This window comes from Octodon degus, unplaced genomic scaffold (assembly GCF_000260255.1).
Source record: "Octodon degus isolate 3935 unplaced genomic scaffold, OctDeg1.0 scaffold00264, whole genome shotgun sequence".
Lineage (NCBI taxonomy): Eukaryota > Metazoa > Chordata > Mammalia > Rodentia > Octodontidae > Octodon > Octodon degus.
Window position 1 is genome coordinate 1,399,509 of NW_004524840.1, and position 7,713 is coordinate 1,407,221.

Sequence of the window (7,713 nt, forward strand, 5' to 3'; positions counted from 1 at the left end):
TATATATATTTCAAGGCTCTTATTTCTCAGTACATATCAGTATGCCTTTCTGCTAATTATAATTTTGCTTAATGAATCCATGCCTATGTTTCTAGCTTAAATATCCCCTAGATGGCAGAGACTAAAATATGTTGTCTGTTGGGAAATGAGTCAACAATATTGATCCAATTAATAATATGTTAATAGTAATTGGTATGGTACTATTTAAGGAAATATTGCTACTTTTTTAGATGATATGTAACCTTGAACCTAAAGTAAACAGTTCTTTTTAGTTGATAGAAATAGAGACTGTATTTTCTAAAGGAGGTTTCTTAAAGAATAAATGGCCCACTTAAATTACTTTTCAGTATTGTCTATAGAATTCTGTAAAGCTTAAAGCTGAAATATATTTCTGTGTTAAAATGCCTCCCTTCACTGCTCATATATACTAACTTGTGGTTTTGAGTCACCCATGGGTGATCCTCAGCTGGTACTAATTTTTTGTGCATTTTAAAAGTACTGTAGTTTATGCATATATGCATTTAGTTATTTTCCCTCAAAATGACTATGGTAATCACTCTTGATTCACAATTTTTTATAGTGTTCTCTTAAGAATACAAATGTTTGACTGAAAGCATACTCTTTTTCCTATTCCAAAAATGCTAAGCTTAAATTCATACATTGTGGTTTAATAATATAACAATTGTTAACTAAGCAGCCTTGTGCTTCCTGTGAGAACTGCTATCATTATTTAGATATTGATCAATTTAAAATTATTTTCTAGACATTGACTAGATACAAAGTAAAGCTCAGGAGCTCAGATGTTACAACCGTGTTTTCAAAAAGTGAGTAACTTATAATGCGATCGAAAGCAAATGTCAAGTGCTTGGGAGCCTATTGGGCACATGCCAGCGATTTAAGATTAAGTTCAGTATCTTAATTTCTTGGCTACATCTTATTTTTTGTTAGGTGATGTCATATAATCTTATGATGTTAAATGTTAGCATTAAGCCAAAGATCTTTTCCTCAAATCTAGCCTCTAAACTCCAGATTCGGGGAGCCAAGTCTAGTTATCATTTTTATCTGACAGAACATCTCAATATTATTTCACTCTGAATGCAACTTTCTCTCGGCTATGAAAATGGGAAACTTAGGAGGTCACCCTTGATTTTGTCATTGCTTTTCTCCTCACAACCAGTTTCTTTTCATACATTACTGATCTAACTTGTAACACTTGTCTTTAATCTATTCTTCTTCAGTTCTGCTGCTGTTATAGTAGCTTGCAGTTTTACCTTTAAAACTTTCAACATCTTTGGAGTAGAAACTTTATTGTGGATGCTGTCCTGTGCATTGCAGATGTTTTGCAACTTCCCTGTACTCTCTCCACTAGATGTCAGTAGTACCTACTCCCAAGGTGAGATAACCCAAAAGTGTCTGTAGACATTGTCAAAGGTTTTGGGTTTACAAAATGTGTCTCTTTAAGAATGGCTGTGTTTCTGTATATCAAACATCTTAGAGATAGCCTACTGACCTGTTTTGAAACTGTCTCGTTGCAATTTGTTTCTCAATTTTTTTTTTCTTTTTTTTTTTTTTTTTTGGCAGAACTGGGAATTGAACTCAGGCTCTTGCACTTGCTAGGGAAGCTCTTATTCTGCTGAGCCATCCCAGCCCCTGTTTTCAATACAATTAATAATAAAAAAGAATGGTTGTCTTTGCCCAAGTCATCACAATCCAGATCTGGTCCATTACCATAGATTTTTAACTGTCCCTTCCCCTGATTTGCCTCTCTCTATCCCTTTGATGTGACAATGGTTCCCTCACTATTACAAACCATAGTTCCATCATGGTTATTGTCAAGTCTTCATTGATTATGTTATTTTTCTTGTAAACTACTGTTTGTTCTATTTACCTGAAATTGCAATGCCTCACACTGTGCCTAATGCTGAGGGACAGCTTTACTAATGATCTGAGGAATGCACAGAACAGTATTTATGGAAGCCCTCTCATCAGCCACACAACCTACAGTTCAAAGTTGCTAATTTGTTTGATTGAACTGAAGAATGACCTGATATTTAAAATTTCACTTAGAGCATTTACATCGATCAGTTTAGCATTTAGTGCTACCCACAACATGTGGTACGCCATGTCTTGGAAAACCAGAGTATAATCTTAAATGTGTTTCTTCAATTATACTGTATAGACTATGTTTTCCTTAGCATTCCATTTTTTCAGTACCATGGCTATCATTACATACACCTTAGCAATTTTCCTGTAATTTCCATTCTAACACAAGTCTGTTTGCCAAAGCACTGTGGAATGCAGTTGTAGTAAAATCTTTGAAAAAAAAAGAAAAGGCCTAATTTATTCTTCCCTTTATATCCTATTATAACATACTGAGAGTGTAAAGAAATTTAGTCATGTGAAGGTCTGGACCAAGTTGATATTTAGCTGCTTCCATACATAATTGGAGCTTGTCAAAAAGGCACAGAAGGAAAGTCTCTGGCTGGGCACTCACAAGGTTAGGAGGCCTGGCTGGCTATTTACTACAGCTCACTGTGTTTAGACAGATTTTTAGACCTCATTTATCTCAACGACAGCATGAAGTACTAGGATTAATATTCTTCATTGTCCCTCCCAAGAGGAAGTTCCCGTTTAAGGGTCAAAATGAGCAATGACAGTTTTATAGAGGAAGGGCTCACATATCTGGTTATCTTCTCTTTATAAATAGGATAAGCTTTTTCTTAAAACAAGGAACAATTCTTTTGCGTTTATTATATATGCCAGAAAGTGTTGTTTGTGACTTTCCACATACTAACTCGCTGAGGATGTACAGAAATCTCAGGAGATGAGTACTAGCGTTGTGCAAATATTGTAGTGGGAGAAACCAAGGAATAGAGAGATAAAACAACATGTCAGGAATTTTGCAGCTTAATGGCAGAGTTAGAATTTAAAATGGCTGACTCAAGAGTCTCCACATTTTTGTAATTAAAATAAAATTCACATAGCAAAACTGTAATAATTTAAAATAAAAATATAGTAACAAGTAGGGCATTCACAATGGATTATAGTCACCAACTCCAGTTGATTTTAGCTAGCTGGAAATTTTGAATGAGACAAGGATAGTAAAGGTGAAATCAGAGAGACAGCACACGAACTAAAGACTTATGGGTGGCTAGGAAGGACTGAATTTTCATATGAGAGAGATGGGAAATTGCTCAAGGTTTGGAATAGAACAGTGGAATGACTGGGTGTGTGTTTTAGATTACTTCAAAAGCTATATAAGTTATTACAGAGGCAGAGTAGAGACAAGGTTTTTACCCTCGTGGGGTATACAGTCTAGGAAATATTTCAAGTAAATATATAATTATAAATGATACCTATTTCTTTTTCATTTTAGAAGAGAATAAAATAGTAAAAATTAGAAATGATACAGAATTTCACCAAAGAAAATGACAGGAATTCAATGATTGTTATATTGCATACTGCTGTCTTAAAATTAGTTTTTCAGATTACCAGATTAAAAAGAAAACAACGAAGTGAAATTAAGCATTAAATGTTACTTTTAAGAGACCAGTAAAAATTAGCAGTGCAATGATCCAAATTATCCTATGTACATACATATATTTTTTCCCCTTCCTTCTTTCTTTGTTTTCTCCTTTCCCTCATCCCAGTTGTGCTCACCCTTGGAACTGTTTCTTCACAATATCTATTGTACCTTTCTGATTTTATTTACTCTTTAAGGTTCTTACATTAGGGAGACAGTGTGATGTCTACACATGTCGGTCCAACGTATTTCACTTCACTTTCTAATGTACAAAGGTGCAGAACCTAAGTGCAGAGATCAAGGATGAGTTAGGACAAAATCCTAAGAAGTCAGAGGGAACTAGGGCACCCTCGAACCTTTGTGATACCATCTAGCTACTATGGCGCCTGTCATCTCCCTGAAAGTCACCACTGTCTTGACTTTGAGCAACAGAGGCTAATTTTGCCTATTTTGAGGCAAGATAGGCAAAAGATACAGACTCTGCTCAATTTATTATGGAGATGTGTCCTCAAAAATCCATAAACTGACTGAGGAAGCTCAGCCATCTAAGTACTTGCCTGGAAAGTGCAAGGATCCAGGTTCGATCCTGGGTACCACATGGTGTGCTGACATGGAACTCGGAGCATGAGTGTAGACCACCAAAACTGGGCATGGTGGTGCTTGCCTATAATCTCAGCACTGGTAAGGCTGAGACAAGAGGATCAGTATGAGTTCAAGCTGCACAGTGAGAACCTGCACCAAACAAATAAACATTAAAAGTAATAATCCATAAACTGAAAATATTATAACTTGAAAATACCTTTCCCACCCTATTCAAAATTGTACATTGGCCGAGCATAACTTCACAACGCTCTTAACACCTAATTAGCCTACTGTTGGGCAAAGTCATCTGAAAGTCTATTTTATAATAGTGTTGAATATCTCATGTTAGTATTTAATACTGTACAGAAAGTGAAAAGCAGAATGATTGTAAGGTATGTCTTCACATCATTGTAAATTCAAAAAATGGCCTAAATTGAGCCATTTTAGGCCATTGTCTACTGTTTTGAATCTTCTTTCAAATGAAAATTGACATTTACCAATCTACACTTTGCATGTTTAGGAATCATTCTGCCCTTTTGAGGTGGTCTCTAATTTTATTTTTCCACTTAATGTAAGTGAACCCTGACACACGGAGACCAAATACAGATCCCAGGAAAGCTAAAACCAGAACTTGGTTAGGCCGTGGAAAGACCTCTCTGAGGGAGGTACCTGAAAGGGTAGCTGGAGATTATAGAAAGGAGAGCGAGAGACCACTGCAGGCAGAGGGAAGCTCTGCTGTGTGACGCTGCCCTTCGCATGATCAGTCTGAAACAAGGCCAGGCTGGTCTGCCTGGGCTGGAGGGAAGGAATGTGGTCCCGAGAGAGCCGGGCAATGTGCGCAGGACCCAGGTACACAGGCGCCTTCCCAGGCCTTCCTTAAGTTCTGCGCACATACTGTGGAGGCAGTGCAGAAACTCTGGCACATGACCGCTCTTTCCTGCTGCACTCATTTGTCTTAACTCCTCACCGAAGTTACGGGCTTCCTAAAGCAGTTTCTCAGCACATGAAGCCACAACATCTGTGTCTCCCAGCACTGATGTGTGGTATTTCTCCCATTCTGCTTTCCAGCCAAAGCTCAGAAATCTTTTCCTTCCCATGGAATCTAGGCCTTCTGGTCCTTCCCTGTCACCAACCAAGCTGAACTCGTCCTGCTCAGGGTACTCCTCCAGCTGCGCCTTCTCCTCAACTGTTCTCTAGCTCACACTTTACTCAGTTCAGAGTTGTTTGTGCCTCATATGTTATTCCTCAGGGAAGCTTCCTTGGTTCCATAATGAAAAATATGTCTTCGTGTTTTACACATGATGCTTTTCCTCTTAGCACTCATTCCCAATTTTAACTGTTTTTTTTTAAATTTTTTTTCATATTCTCTCTTTTCAGTGGGTAAACACTTATGACAATCAGTTTGCCAAAACTTTTGTAGCTCTGTGCACATATAGAGCCACTCCCTGCTGCTGATAGGTAATAGGAACCAACCCAGATATGCAGATTGGTGAGATGGAATAAAATATGATAAGGACAGCAAAGCTCAGGTAGAAAGAGAGTGGTAAGTTAGTATAGCTAAAGCACTTAAGTAGTGCATTTGGTATTTGATTAAAAGTTGGTTTTGCATAGTGCTGTAATTATTATTTTTAGAAATTCTACAAACTCAAATAATTTTCACTCTGGAATGATCACGTAGGGCACAGAATCCTTAAAGAACCTGTGTTAGAGAGCAAGTAATTGCCTTTAAAAAGCTCAAATTGAAGCTAATGACCATTCCAACATTCTAATGTTTATTCAGTCCACTCTTCCTTACAGATCTCCAATTTAAACCTCTTGACAACAAAACACATTCAGCTTCATCATATTTTAATCACATAAATTAAACAAGATTTTTAATTAATACATTTTGGATTAATTTATTTCCTCAAGCACCATACAGGGATTTTTATTCATTTTTAAATGATCATCTTTTATCAAAGCAATACATGCAGATAATCCTAAATGTTAGAGAGTGCCACATAAAAGCACCTCACCTCAGGGCCATTTTGCCCTGGTCCTCTGCTCATCCTTTCTAAGTCTTCAAGCTCTATTTACCAAGGTTTGTGTATCTCTTATTTCTTAATGGTAAACATACGTAGTCACTGCTGGCTTTATCAGTTTAAAGCATTATTTTTTACTTTTATTGTGATGCCTGAGATTGTCAATTCTTTCATGATTTCATCCCACAGATTTCCCTTTGTCTTTTTCCTAGCACACTAAGATTTTATATTTAATTACTCTTCATTGTTTTATTCTCCTGTGCTGCTATGATGCGTGGCTAAATGCTATAGTGTGTTGTGGTTACTTTTTCATCTTTTTACTCCTTGTTTTTCCTGAAGTTAACTTTTCCTTATTTTTTTTTCTTTAGTTCAGACTGTGACATCCATTAGGAATTGTTTTCACAGCTACCCAGTCTTCACAGATTTCACATCCTGCCCCACACCCTGGGAAACAGCCTTAGTGAATAGCTTTAGTTTTCTACTCTCACGTCTAAGACATCTTTACCTTCAGTGCAGGTGTTCTTATCAGTACTCTGATTTTCTTGTCAGGATTTTCCTGCATCTACAGTGGAGTCAAATCTCTGTTTTCTGTATCTCACTTTCCCAGAATATTAACTTGATTGGATTAGGTACACTGTTGGGTATGTGTGGAAGAGTCATACAGGCATGACCTTGTGTGTTATCTATGGTCCTTAGCTCCTCCTTCTCTAGGACTATTCCATTGCTCTGCTTCTTGAGCAGCATGAGCTAAGCCTTCTGCTCTGCCAGTCTCACCCACCATGATATTTCTGCCATGAAACCACCCAACCATGGATTGAATTCCTTGAAACCCTGAGACAAAATCAACTTGCCCTCTGTGAGTTGGAGTTGTTAGTTGGAAGACATATGATATATAATGTCTCAGTGATGGGAAAGCTGATGAAGGCACACAGTTACTTACAAAAAGGACATAGCTTTCAAAACTTCCTTCTAAAACAAACCAAACCACTCAAAGATCCATTGTTTGCTAGAAGGACTCACAAATTCACTAAAAACTATATCCTCATGGTTAAATTTTACTACCAGAAGAAAAGGACAGAGGTTAAAACAAGTCAAAAGAAGAAACACTTAGGGTATATAGCCCGGGATGATTCCAAATGTAAAGTGTCTATTTTCCTTCCTCCACAGAGTTAGAATGTCTTCACTGGGCATCCACATATGATAGTATTCACTGAATATTATTATCCCAAAATGCTGATGTAAGTTTTGGTGTTAGAGAGTTTTTTGGGGCTTCATTATGTGGGTAGGAGATGGATGAACCAATGGCCACACATTTGGACTCCGTCTTTAGGCTGAGACTGTGATCTAAAGGCTTCTTCTAGATCAGAGAGCTGGTCCTTCCGCACATCCAGCCTCCACACTAGGACTCTTGAATGTGATGAGCTACTATTCCAAATAAAAGGTATTCCTATAAAGAATGATGTAGACTACTTCCAAAAAGTCAAGGTCAAAACAAATTCTTCACTACAAATCTATAGTGTATATAGTGTGCTATAGATATATAGCTTATTATACTATAGCTATAAAGCTATGCACATAACTTTAGCT